Source organism: Nicotiana tabacum, chromosome 14 (assembly GCF_000715075.1).
Source record: "Nicotiana tabacum cultivar K326 chromosome 14, ASM71507v2, whole genome shotgun sequence".
Taxonomy (NCBI): Eukaryota; Viridiplantae; Streptophyta; class Magnoliopsida; order Solanales; family Solanaceae; genus Nicotiana; species Nicotiana tabacum.
Genome location: NC_134093.1, coordinates 54,982,776 through 54,998,474, shown reverse-complemented (window position 1 = coordinate 54,998,474; position 15,699 = coordinate 54,982,776).

Here is a 15,699-nt window from a genome sequence, read left to right as displayed (position 1 = left end):
CATTGCTTCGAGGTCAGGAATGCGCTACACCCACCCCGGAGGTCGAACTCAAGCCAAAATCGAGGGCTCGACCCAATAACGAGTTCGAGCCAGTATCGAGCTCACAAACAAGAGCCGTTACAACCGCACTAAGAGAGAGAATCTTGGCGGGAATCGAGGAAGGGACAATTCATCATGGGTCCTCCACTATATGCTTTATTTTATTATAAATAAAGTAGGATCCCTCTATTATAAAGGGGGAATCCTTGTAAGCAGAGAGGGGCAGAATGCATTGTAACAAAAGATCACTTCTCATATTGAAAGATATCTCCTCATGCTTGTTTTATTTTACATCATTCTTTCTTTTGCTCACTATTCCCATTCTCATAGCCAAGAACATACATATTTCTATTTCTATATACGATTTTGTATCAAATTGTATCACATATTCTTAGAATCATACACAAATTTAATGTTATCTGATTTTTCGGGTAAACAGTTTGGCGCCCACCGTGGGGCTAAGGATAACAGTGATTGTTTGATATAAATCTGCAGTACACACTAGTTTACAATTTCAAATCAGCAATGGCTTTACCTATCGACCACGAAACCGGCCTTCATGATGAAACCAACAACTTGGCACCCGGGGGCGGAAGGCCACTTGATGATGGCACTGAGGCTCGAATCGAAGTACCCGAAATTCGAGCTGAAGTATCATTGGATGTCAATTCACAAATAGCTCTGGAGGTGAATCAGCGCTTTGAACCGGAAAAAAGCATTCAGGGCGGTACTCGATCTGTAGCCCGAGACACCCATAACATGGAGGAAATCGGAGCCAGCTTACGTATGATCTTCAAGATACTACAAGTCCAACAAGTAGCGATAGCCCAGTTACAGAGCCAAACTCATATACAAAGCAGGTCGGATCCCAATCCGCTTCGAGAAATCACCCCCAGAACGGAGCCCGTCGTAGTGAAATCAAACGAGCAAGAGTCGGGGACCACTCCCGAAATTACTAAATTGCTCGAAGAACTCACAAAACGAGTCGAAGCCAACAACAAGAGAGTGGAAACATACAATGCCAGGGTCGATCAAATCTTGGGAGTTCCACCAATGATAAAAGGGCTTGATTCGAAAAAATTCATACAAAAGCCTTTTTCCTCGAGTGCGGCCCCAAAACCAATCCCCAAAAAAGGTCCGTATGCCCGAAATTCCCAAGTATAATGGTACGACCGATCCTAACTAACACGTCACCTCTTACACATATGCCATCAAAGGTAACGATTTGGAGGACGATGAGATCGAATCTGTGTTGTTGAAAAAGTTCGGGGAGACCCTCTCGAAGGGAGCAATGATCTGGTATCACAATTTACCACCAAATTCCATCGATTCTTTTGCCATGTTAGCAGATTCGTTCATAAAGGCACATGCTGGTGCCATAAAGGTTGCAACAAGGAAATCGGACCTCTTCAAAGTAAAGCAAAGGGGTAATGAAATGCTGAGGGAATTCGTATCCCGATTTCAAATGGAACGCATGGAATTGCCACCGGTCACAGACGATTGGGCCGTACAAGCTTCCACCCAAGGGTTGAACGAGCTAAGTTCGACAGCATCACGTCGGCCGAAGCAAAATTTGATCGAGTATCTAACAATAACTTGGGCAGATATACACAACAGATATCAATCAAAAATTAGGGTCGAAGATGACCAGTTGGGAGCTCCGTATGGACCCGTGCATCAGAATAGGACAGCTACTAAAAATCAAAGGGAGATCGACAGAGAACAAAGGTCGAACAGAGACCGATATCAACCGCACGTCGCAGATCGGATGAATAACGGTTCAACATGCAATACAGTTTGGAACAATCGAAGGATTGATCGAGGGCAAAATTCTCGGGGACTTATGAGTAAGAACGGCTTTGATAAATATGCCGATCCTATAGAAGCACCTCGATTATCAGAGTATAACTTCAGCATTGGTGCATCCACCATCGTGTCGGCTATCGGACGCATCAAAGACACTAAGTGGCCTCGACCCATGCAGACCGATCCTGCCCAAAAGAATCCCAATCAAATGTGCGAATATCATGGCACCCATGGTCACAGAACGGAAGATTGCAGGCAACTAAGAGAAGAAGTAGCCCACTTATTTAACAAGGGCACCTTCGGGAATTTCTGAGTGATAGGGCGAAGAACCATTTTAAAAGCAAGGATTTTGGCAAGCAAAACGAGCAAGAAGAACCGCAACACGTCATTCACATGATCATCGGCGACGCCGATACCCCTCAGGGACCAATGCTTAAACGCACTAAAACATCGATTGCGAGGGAAAAGCGATTTCGGACTCAAGATTACGCACCCATAGGGACTTTGTTCTTCGATGATGAAGATGCAGAAGGAGTCATCCAACCTCATAAAGATGCACTAGTAATATCAGTAGCTCGGCCAACATCATCAGATTGAAGGTCGTAGAACAGCTTGGCCTGCAGGACCAGATCATACCCACAACTCTGGTTCTAAACGGATTCAATATGGCATGTGAAACTACCAAAGACGAGATAATCCTACCAATAAACGTGGCGGAACCATCCAGGAAATGAAGTTTCACGTGATCGAAGGCGACATGAGATACAACGCCCTTTTCGGAAGGCCATGGATCCACAACATGAGAGCTATACCTTCGACCCTACACCAGGTCCTCAAATTCTCAACATCGAGAGGTGTCAAAATAGTGTACGGAGAACAACTGGCCGCAAAAGAAATGTTCGTCGTCGAGGAAGCGAAATCAATATCCTCGCCTTCACTGATAAAGGGAGCTCAGAAGGAGAACGGGACACCAAATAGCAATCACAGATGTCGGCATCGACCCAGCCAGATAACCAGAAGATCGATGAAGATGATGGTCAAAGGGTACCTCGATCTTTTATGGTTCCCGATGACTCCGACGCCACCAAATCAACAATTGAAGAACTCGAGCAAATCACACTAATTGAGTACTGGCCCGAGCGAAAGGTATACTTGGGAACGGGGTTGAGCCCCAAACTCAGGAAGAAACTTGTTCAATTTCTTATCGATAACATTGATTGTTTTACCTGGTCCCATTTAGATATAACAGGGATCCCGCCGGACATAACAACGCATCGACTAAGCTTGGACCCTAGGTTCAGACTGGTGAAGCAAAAGAGAAGACCCCAGTCCGAGAAAAAGCACGCATTCATAAAGGACGAGGTAACCAAACTTCTCAAGATAGGGTCCATTCGGGAGGTAAAATATCCCGAATGGTTAGCCAATGTAGTTGTAGTGCCTAAAAAGGGAACAAACTTAGAATGTGTGTGGACTATAAGGATTTGAACAAAGCATGCCCCAAAGATTCCTTTGCACTGCCCAACATCGATCGCATGATCGATTCCACGGCCGGCCACGAGATCCTCACTTTTCTCGATGCCTATTCTGGGTATAATCAAATCTAGATGAACCCGTAGGACCAGGAAAAGACCTCATTTGTCACCAAATATGGAACATATTGTTATAATGTGATGCCCTTCGGGCTAAAAAATGCAGGGGCTACTTACCAATGCCTAGTAAATAAAATGTTCGAAGAATAAATAGGTAAATCAATGGAAGTTTATATTGACGACATGCTAGTTAAGTCCCTACGCGCAGAGGACCATTTGACCCATTTGCAGGAAACATTCGAGATTTTGAGGAAATATAACATGAAGCTCAACCCCGAAAAATGTGCTTCCGGGGTCGGTTCGGGCAAATTCCTGGGCTTCATGGTGTCAAATCGGGGAATCGAGATTAACCCCGATAAAATTAAGGCCATCGAAGACATCACCATCGTAGACACCGTGAAAGCCATACAAAGACTAACGGGACGGATTGCAGCCTTAGGCCGATTCATTTTGAGATCATCAGATCGAAGTCACAAATTTTTCTCTCTACTCAAAAAGAAAAACGATTTTGCTTGGACCCCGGAATACCAACAAGCATTAGAGGAACCAAAACGATATCTATCGAGACCACCACTACTTCACACTCCAAAAACAGACAAAAAACTTTTCTTGTACTTGGCAGTATCGAAAATCGCCGTAAGCAGTGTCCTAGTTCGAGAAGAGCAAGGTCTCGAGCTAGCTAAAAACTTGGGAGCAGAAGTCTTTGAAGCCAAATGTGACTTGTTGCTAGTGGTGAGTCAAGTAAATAAAACCTTCGAAGTTTGAGAAGGTAGAATGCAAAGGTATTTAGACAAACTACTTGTCACTTTGCACCATTTCAAACAATGGACTTTACAGCATGTTCCACGAGAACAAAATAATAAAGCCGATGCACTTGCGAATTTGGGATCATCGGTCGAGGAAGGTGACTTGAGCTCGGGGACTGTCATCCAACTCTCAAGATCTGTAATCGAAGGAGGTCACGCCGAGATAAATTCTACAAGCTTAACCTGGGATTGGAGAAATAAGTATATTGAATACTTAAAAAGCGGAAAGCTCCCATAGGACCCTAAAGACTCTAGGGCCCTACGGACTAAAGCTGCTCGATTCACGTTGGCTTCGGATGGAACGCTATATCGAAGGACATTCGATGGACCGCTGGCAGTATGCTTGGGTCCGGGAGGTACTGATTACATCCTATGGGAAGTGCACGAGGGCACTTGTGGGAATCACTCTGGTGCCGATACATTAGTTCGAAAAATAATCAGAGCAGGGTACGATATGGGCAAAGATGTGAAGGAATTTATTCGTAAATGTGACAAATGTCAAAGGTTTGCGCCAATGATCCATCAACCCGGAGAGCAACTTCACTCAATCCTATCCCCATGGCCGTTCATGAAATGGGGAATCGATATCGTCGTCCCTCTGCCATCTACCCTAGGTAAAGCCAAATTTATTTTATTTATGACTGACTATTTTTCTAAATGGGTTGAAGCGCAGGCGTTCGAGAAAATAAGAGAGAAAGAAGTTATAGACTTTATTTGGGATCATATCGTATACCGATTCGGGATACCCGCCGAAATAGTATGTGACAATGGGAAACAATTTGTTGGCAGCAAAGTAACAAAATTCTTTGAAGATCACAAAATAAGAAGGATACTATCAACACCATACCACCCTAGTGGGAACGGACAGGCCGAATCAACGAACAAAACTATCATTGAAAACCTAAAGAAGAGATTGAATGACGCTGAAGGAAAATGGAGAGAAATCTTGCCCTAAGTCCTTTGGGCGTATCGGACAACGTCAAAATCCAGTACGGGGGCGACCCCATTCTCCTTAGTATATGGGTCTGAAGCATTGATACCAGTCGAAGTTGGTGAACCCAGTACTAGATTTCGATTTACGATGGAAGAATCAAATAACGAGGCTATAAATACCAGCCTCGAATTATCGGACGAAAGACGAGAAGCTGCTCTTGTCCGATTGGCCGCCCAAAAGCAGCGAATAGAAAGATATTATAATCGAAGAACCAAGCTCCGCCATTTCAATTCCGGGGACTTAGTGTTAAGAAAAGTCATCATCAATACCCGAAATCCGAACGAAGGAAAACTAGGACCAAATTGGGAAGGACCATATCAGGTTCTCGAGAACGTCAGAAAGGGATCGTACAGGCTCAACATTATAAACGGCAAACAACTATCAAGCAGTTGGAATGTGTCACATCTAAAACGATACTACTGCTAAGGTACGACCCTTCCATATTCATTTACATTTCAAAACTGACCCCTCCAGAAGTCCGAACAAGAGCTAAGATGGACCCTTCGCTTTAAAGCACGCGTTGCACTCTTTTTCCCTTAGACCGGTTTTATCCCACATGGGTTTTCGGCAAGGTTTTTAATGAGGCAACCAATGATCATGCTGCACTTACAACAAGTATCCGAGGCCTCTGTATAATCGACCTCGAATACTGGGGGGCATTAGCCCTCAAATATATCAAGTTCTGATGCAAGAAAGTTATTTCGCAACAACGGGGTTCCAGTAAGAAAAGTTGTAAGAGCCAAAATGATCAAAACGAACCATGCTCATGTAGTTGGCCCGAACCCAGACGCAAAACATGAACACATGTATAATGACTTGAAAAGAAAGTCCTCCTCTTTACCGATATCTTATATCCAAGAAAAATTCCTCTATTTGGAGATTTATTATGCAATCAGAATTAAGATAAACTCGACCATTACGCCTACGGGCTACTTTTATTTCGAGTTCGAGCAAGCACTCACTCGACCATTATGCCTACGGGCTATATTACTTCGAGTTCGAATCATTCACTCGACGACTACACCTAGGGGCTACTTTTATTTCGAGTTCGAGCAAGCACTCGACCATTACGCCTACGGGCTACATTAATTCGAGTTCGAATCATTCACTCGACGACTAAGCCTACGGGCTACATTACTTCGAGTTCGAATCATTCACTCGACGACTAAGCCTACGGGCTACTTTTATTTCAAGTTCGAGCAAGCACTCACTCGACCATTATGCATATGGGCTATATTACTTCGAGTTCGAATCATTCACTCGACAACTACGCCTACGGGCTACTTTTATTTTGAGTTCGAGCAAGCACTCACTCGACCATTATGCCTACATGCTATTTACTTCGAGTTCGAATGATTCACTTGATGACTAAGCCTACGGGCTACTTTTATCACGAGTTCGAGCAAGCACTCACTCGACCATTATGCCTACGGGCTACATTATTTTGAGTTCGAATCATTCACTCGACGACTAAGCCTACGGGCTACTTTTATTTCGAGTTCGAGCAAGCACTCACTCGACTATTATGCCTACGGGCTACATTACTTCGAGTTCGAATCATTCACTCGATGACTAAGCCTACGGGCTACTTTTATTTCGAGTTCGAGCAAGCACTCACTCGACCATTACGCCTACGGGCTATATTACTTCGAGTTCAAATCATTCACTCGATGACTACGCCTACGGGCTACTTTTATTTCGAGTTTGAGCAAGCACTCACTCGACCATCACGCCTACGGGCTACATTACTTTGAGCTCGAATCATTCATTCGACTACTACGCCTACTGGCTACTTTTATTTCGAGTTCGAGCAAGCACTCACTCGTCCATTACGCCTACAAGCTTCATTACTTCGAGTTCGAATCATTGACTCGACTTATAAGCCTAGTAGCTACATCACTTCAAATTTGAATAAGCACTCGCTCGATTATAGAGGCTACGAAATCCAGAATTTGATTAAGTTGATTAAATCTTTGTGAAAACATTTATAAAGCATGTACAAAGTCTTCACAAAATAAAAGCAAGTCGACAAAGTTGTCTATATACACAATTGTCTACATGATTGATTACAAACATAAAAACTAAGGACTAAGCTTCCTGGTCATCCTCAGGAGCGGTTTCTTCTCTATCGAGCTCCCCCCGGTTCTCGAATCCGCTCTTGCTACCATCATCATCATCATTATCGCCATCACTAGCCAAGGCTTCAGCTTCGAGCTCTTTAGCCTTTTTTATCTCTTCGGCAAGGTCGAAACCTCGAGCGTATATCTCCTCGAGGGTCTCCTTCCGAGACCGATACTTAGCAAGTTCGGCAACCCAATATGCTCGAGTATCGACAGTATCCGCCGCCTCTCGTGCCTCCATCTAAGCCGCCTCGGCATCAGCCCGATACACGGAAATGGACTTGTCCGCCAGGACTTTCAATGACTCAACCTCCGCCTTGGCTTCAGCAAACCGTGTTTCAAGCTCCTCGATCCTCTTAGCCTGAGCCGAACCCTTTTTCTTGACGCTTCGAAGCTGAACATCAGCCGATAATAATTTGGCCAAGATGGTTTTTTTTTCCGCAGCCAGGCGGTCGATAGTCTCCTTCCACCGATTACATTCAGCCTTGATTTGATCGACTTCTTCACGAAGTAACCCGATCTTTTCAACCTTTTGCTGCAGCTGAGATAACGAAGGGTTAACTTCCACAGTTGAGTCAAACCCATACTCTAACAGAATGAGGCTCAGCTGCTTATCTAGTTCGGCCTCTTCTTCACGAGCCTTAGCCAAATCTGCTTGGAGGTCCTTTATAGGCTTGCATCGTGACGGTTCAATATCAGAGGTGGCCGACCATCGTCTGACATGCATTAAATACCTTGAAAAGACTAAATCGATGGGACAGCTATCACATACGTCATGATTGAGTTCGAACGGTAAGCAACCGGAGTGGGATTTTGGGATGAGTTCCGAAGGTTGTACAAATGAGCCTCGAGTCCGAAGGCTGATCGAGGAGTCGGCTCGATGCTTTTATAGAGTCCGTGACCAAATCGATCCGCAAGGCTTGCTTCGAGGTCAGGAATGCGCTACACCCACCCCGGAGGTCGAACTCAAGCCAAAATCGAGGGTTCGACCCAATAACGGGTTCGAGCCAGTATCGAGCTCACAAACAAGAACCGTTACCACCGCACTAAGAGAGAGAATCTTGGCAGGAATCGAGGAAGGGACAATTCATCATGGGTCCTCCACTATATGCTTTATTTTATTATAAATAAAGTAGGATCCCTCTATTATAAAGGGGGGAATCCTTGTAAGCAGAGAGGGGCAAAATGCATTGTAATAAAAGATCACTTCTCATATTGAAAGATATCTCCTCATGCTTGTTTTATTTTACTTCATTCTTTCTTTTGCTCACTATTCCCATTCTCATAGCCAAGAACATACATATTTCTATTTCTATATACGATTTGTATCAAATTGTATTACATATCCTTAGAACCATACACAAATTTAACGTTATCTGATTTTTCGGGTAAACAATTATAAAATGGAGAATTAAGTTGTGTGAATACAATAAAATGAGTTAAGCAAATTCTATTTGTAATATTTTCGTGGGGTTAACGGATAGTGTTTTGGCATGAATATAAGTAAAGGTTCAATTTTTAAATAGATTGAATGTGACGTTATTTGTCCCCTCAACCAAAGTTTAAGATCTTTTCACATATATAGAAAAGGGGGAAAATAAAAGATTAATTATTGATGTTAACTACTATTCCATCCGTTTTAATTTATTTGAATATATATATTTTTTTATTAATGCCCAAAAAAATGACCTCTTTCTATATTTGGAAATAATTTACTTTTATGCATTAGTTTATAGCCACATAAAATATATATAAACTCGTTTTATACTAGGGGTGTACAAAGAAAATTGATAAACCGCACCAAACCGATAATCCGAGTCAAATCGGAAAAAAAAAATCCGATTGTGGTTTGGTTTGGTTTGGTTTGATATTGGAAAAATAAAATCCAGCCATATTTGGTTTGGTTTGGTTTAGGATTAACTAAAAAAAATCAAATCGAAATCAAATCAACCCGATAGTACATTTATACAATTTTTAAAAATATTTTATACCTATAAATATTTATTGTAATGTAATTTATAAATATTTCTTAAACTTTTTCGTAGTTTTATCTTTTAATGTATTATTTCAAGTTTGGATTTAACATTCTTGAATGGTAAATAAATTTTATAGCACATAAATGTAGTAACTCAAACAATATTCAAATTAATACTAATGCTAACAAAAAAAATTCAATTCAACACTAGGAATGATGATATTATTGGATATCTATTTTTCAGTTTTACATTAGTTTATAATGAAAATGCATAACTTAGTTTATCTTTTTTTTTAGTACTTAGGTATGTAATTAATAGTACTTATTAGCTATACTTATTTTAGCATGACCTATATATAGTATTTTTAGATTATGTTAATTTTTATTATGGCTTATTAATTAGCAATATTTGCTTTATGTAATATTGAATATTTTAGTATAATGCTATGACTTATCTCATGTTATTTGTGTTATTTTCTTGAAAAATACATTATATAATTGTATCTAACTAGGAATAAAGAAATATTTGGAGCATAAGTTACATATTTTGTGCTATGAAGACTTTACCGGAAAAAATCCCGAGAACCCGAAAAAAAACCAAAAACCAGAGAAAATTCGAGATTGAAAAATCCGACTTTGTTGGTTTGGTTTGGTTTATAGATTTAAAAATCTGACACCATTGATTTGGTTTGGTAATTGAAAAATCCGAACCAACCCGATCTATGTACACCCCTATTAATTCAAAAGTCTTCTGGTTTTCTTACATCTTGTTTGGATGGTTGTTATGTATCGTATACTATTGTACTGTTTTGATGTATACAATATTTAGATATATTATATTATTTTTTGTCATTTCATGAAGTCTTGCACCAACAATATGTAGAATAAACTTGCAATATTATAAACAAAAGTAAGGTATACGGTAAAATTATTATATAAAAGGTAGGGTAAAGGATAAAATACGATTACTTAATAATATGGAAGGGCAAGATGAGAAAAAATAAGGGAACGACGCGACCACACCAAATTGGTCGTTCCATAAAGTATCACTTTTCGTCGTTACGTAACGATAGATTTAACGATACAATATAATAAAACTTAAGTAACAATCAAAATAAATATTATAATACAACAGTTAACAACCATTTAAACAAGCTGTTAAATTTCGTGTCTAGTCAAATAGGTTCAAATAAATTAAAATGGGAGAGTAATGACATTTTATTCCTTTCAAGATCCGCATCAGCTCTCTCACATGCTGGTTCGTGTAATGTCCTCTCTTCTTTTTTCTTTTTCTTTTTGGGAATAAAGAATAGTATATGCTAACATAGAAAAGAAATTGAAGATCAAAACTGCTAACAATTGATGAAGCAGCAAAAAAGGTTTCAAATATATATTCTTTTGAAATGAATAGTCACTACTATATATGGAACGTTCAGCTTATATTTATCTGATAAATTTATTTTCTGAATTTATATAAACGAGTCTTAATCTTTTTTCTATTTTTAAAATCAATTTTTGTTTTGATAAGATAATTATAGAAAGAAAAACTTAGTCGGAAGCTAGCTAAATATTTCTAATTTCAGGTTCTATTTGATGAACGTTCTAATAGGTCACAAAAAATGTTGAAAATGAGAACTAAAAGAGACAAACTTAATCGAATGCTAAATATTTCTAATTACAATCATATTTCATATTTGAGTTGCAATACGTTGAAAATGCGGTATCAATAAAAGAAAAAAGAAGTTGGGGATTGGAGCTAGTGTTCAATGAACGTAATATTTTGTTACTCAAGAGTCAAGAGACTTGAAGCAATATATCAGGGGAAAAGGAGAGTTCAAGCAATGTAATAATTTATAGTATTAAAATATTATTTTTTTCGAACCAGAGAAAAAACTTCTGAGTTTGTAGGTTTACCTCCACTTAAACTTTTTCAAAATATGAAGCAGAATAGATTCAACAAGATGTTTGCAAAGTATGATTACAAAAATGAAAACATAATTTAGACTTGCAAGTCTAACAATCATAATTTCGACATGCATTGCTAAAGCGCAAAGTTCAGTCTCACAAAAATAATATAGCTTCTTTCTCTTTTACTGTATGCCCTCTCTCCCAAGGTTCGTTGAGCTTAGAGATGTATGAGATAGGCAACAAAACAATGAAATGGATTGATTTCTTTTTAGATGTCAACTAAATTGCATATGGCAAGTAACATGAATAGCCCAAACATTCTCATTATGGAGTAAATTTCATGGGTGGTCATTCAACTTTGTGTTTATTACCCAAAAGTCATTTTTCTTTCTTTTGTACGTAAAAGTCATTTAAGTTTGTGTTCATTACTTAAAAAGTCATTTTTCTTTCTTTTGTACGTAAAAGTCATTTAAGTTTGTGTTCATTACTTAAAAAGTTATTTTTCTTTCTTTTGTTAGACAAAAATTATTTTACTATACTCTAATTATCACAATAATAACTTTGACCAGATTTTACATAATACTTTTGCTTGAAAAGTCTATTATGCCCTTGACATTATAAATCCTCTTATTTATGTAATACCTTCTATATTATATACTATATAATATATTTTTACCTAGGTATTTTACTTATAATTAAAATAACTTTAAATTATTTTATTTATTATTTTTATCCATACATTTAGTCTTTCCATGATACTTAATTTGATTAATCATATTCAAACATGAACATATTTTAAATATAAAAATAATAAAAAAATATTTATTTTTTAATATTTATTTAAAATAATAAAAATATATTTGTTTAACAAATGATAGTTCTTTATAGTCAATAAAAATTTTAAGAAAAGTTTCCAAGATATTTGTGTTTAATATTAAGTTTTTTAAAGCTTTATTTGTTAATATTATTTATTTGAAAGTATTAATCTAATGTGTCATTTTGCTAAATGTGGGTATTTTATTTATTAAATTAATGGATATGGCTTGGTTGATAAATCAATGAGTTTTGATTTTTTAATTTTCATTAAATATATTTCATTAAGCATGATTAAGAATGTGGACTTGAGATTTGTTCACGGTAATATTACTGAAAAATTTAATAATGCTACTTATATATCTTGAAAATTAATATTAAGAAAAAATTAAATGTACGAATATATTATAAAAATAATAAATAAAATAATATTAAGTTATTTTAATTATAAGTAAAATACATGGGTAAAAGTATATTATATAGTATATAATATAGAAAGTATTACACAAATGAGAGGATTTATAATGTCAAGGGCATAATAGATTTTTCAAGTGAAAGGCTTGTAAAATTTGGTCAAAGTTATTATTGTGATAACAAGAGCATAGTAAAATGATTTTTGTGTAACAAAAGAAAGAAAAGTGACTTTTAAATAATAAACACAAAGTTGAATGACTTTTGCGTAGCAAAAGAAAGAAAAATGACTTTTGGATAACGAACACAAAGTTGAATAACCACCCACGAGACTTAAGCATTTTTTAACAGCAAAATATCGTTTGGTTGTGTCTCAAATCTTAAGGATATAATCTTAATTCTTAATTCACGTTATCCAGACTTGCGTGTTTGAAGGACAAGTTGGTTTGGATCATTAAAGTATCTCAATATTTGCATGCAATCGTCTTCGTGTTCTAATATAAAACAAGAAGCTAAATTTCAACGTATTTGAGAGGCAAATGTTACGGCAGTGGACTTTTGAGGACGCAAAGTGTAATTTACGCCATGGGAAGAAGCTTCGTAAAGGACTCTTCAAGTCTTCTACTTCAGCCTTCTTCATAGTTTAGCAAGAGAAAATTTGTCATTATCCTTTAAAGTACAACAACAATAACCCAGTATGTAATATGGCCAATAATTTGGTTCTTCTTAAGTGGGGGCCAAATTTTCATGACATTTGCCATGACATAATATTCACTATTAGGCCAAAAATTTCTTGCTATATATAGAGGAGCTTCTCCTCATTTATAAGCACACCAATTCAAGAGTTTTTCACTCTTGTCTTTCTTTCTCCTCCTTTATTTCATTATAGAATATTTTGTAAGAGAGTGAGTGTTGAGAAACACTTGTGTGAACCCTTTCTTTGGAGTGATCTTGTGAGATTATTCTCTTGGGGTATTTGGGACTAATTAGAGTATTTACTCTAATTTTGTACTCTCTTTTGTACTCTTGTTGGTATAGTGAAATTGTTCCTCTCCGCTTGTGGACGTAGGTCACTTTGACCGAACCACGTTAAATTTATGTTTTCTTTATTTTCTTTAATTGCCGTTATTATCAACTTGCATTGTCTTTGTTATTGTTATTATAATATTGTTTGGCTAAATTCTGCACTACCCGATTTACCGATCCTAACAAATTGGTATCAGAGCCAGATCTAACCGGGTTAGTTTAAATAGCCAAAATGACTCTAACAAAGTCTTATGTTGAGAAATTTGACCGAAGTGCAAACTTCGGAATGTGACAATTAAAGATGGAAGCTATCCTAATTCAGGATGGCTTAGATTTGGCACTGCAAGGAAAGGAGAAGAAGTCGGATAAAATAACGGACGAGGAATTTACCGTCATAGACAAAAAGGCAAAAACATATATTATTTTAAATCTCTCAAATGAGGTTTCGCGTGAAGTTGCAGTAGAAAGCTCAGCCAAAGGCATATGAGAAAAGCTTAAAACCCTATATATGAAAAGAACAGTAGAAAACAGGCTTTACCTAAAGCAAAAACTCTACACTTTTCGTATGGCTGAAGGTACCTCTATACTTGCACATCTTGATACTTTTGGTTCTCTTCTTATGGATTTAGGTAACACAGATGCTGAAATCAAAGATGAGGATCAAGCTGTGTTATTGCTTATTTCCTTACCCCAATCGTTTAAACATATAAGAGATACTATGCTTTATGGAAAGGATAATATCTCTTATAAAGATATCAAATCTATTTTGAAATCAAAAGAACAAATAGATAGAGATATTACTGGAGAAACTAGTGGGAACCAAGGGGAAGGCTTATTCATAAGAGTTAAATCCAATAAGAAAGATTCAAGTAGTGAGAGACCTAAATCAAGGTCAAAATCCAGATACAGAAATGTCATGTGCAAATATTGTCAAAAGAAAGGTCACATTATTTCTGAATGCTTTAAATTAAAAAACAAAGAAAAGCAAACAGAAAAGAAAAATGAGCACAAAAATACTGACACTGCCGAAGCAAGTGTAGCTGCTGAAGGGACTATTTTTTAGCAACTAATAATAGTTTCAAATCTAAAAATGAGTGAATTTTAGATTCGGGTTGTTCTTATCATATGTGATTTATTTACCACATATAAATCTATTGGAGGTGGAGTTGTCTTGATGGGCAACAATGCTGCTTGCAAAGTTATTGGAAAAGGTACAGTCCGAATCAAAATGCACGATGGTGTGGTAAGAACTCTCACCGATGTTAGACATATTCCTGACTTGAAGAAAAATCTCATCTCTTTGGGCACTCTAGAATCTCTTGGGTGCAAGTACACATGTGAAGGTGGAGTTCTGAAAATTTTTCGTGGTACTCTTATGATCATGAAAGCACGCAGATCTGGTACGTTGTATACTCTTTTGGGATCTACTGTTACAGGTGCTGCTGTAGTTTCAATATCAGATAAATCAGATTCTGACATCACCAAATTGTGGCATATGCGATTGGGGCATATGAGTAAAAAAAGGTCTTTCCATCCTCAGCAAAAGAGGTCTCTTATGTGGCCAAAGTACCAGAAATATAGAGTTCTGTGAACATTGTGTGTTCGGAAAGTAGAAAAGAGTCAGCTTCAAATCTCTAGCAATTCATAGAATAAAAGGTACTTTGGATTACATTCATTCAGATCTTTGGGGTCCTTCACGTAACCCATCAAAAGGTGGTGCCAGGTATATGTTAACTTTCATTGATGATTATTCTGAAAAGTTTGGGTTTATTTCCTGAAAAATAAAAGTAATTTTTTCTTAAATTTCAAACAATGGAAAGTTTTGATTGAGAAGCAAACAGGAAAACTGGTTAAGCGGCTTAGAAAAGATAATGGCTTGGAATTTTGTAATGATGAATTCAACGAATTTTACAAGAATGAAGGAATTGCTCGACATCGTACTGTGAGAATGATACCTCAACAAAATGGTGTGGTAGAAAGGATGAATAGAACTCTTTTGGAAAGGGATCATTGCATGATTTCAAATGCTGGGTTGACAAACGCTTTTGGGCAGAAGCTATCTCTACAGCTTGTTATATTATCAACCGAACTTCTTCTGTACCTTTGAACTTTAAGACTCTAGAGGAAATGTAGTCAGGTACTCCTGCTAATTATTCCGATTTAAAAATATTTGATTGCCTTGCATACATGCATGTAAATGATGGAAAATTAG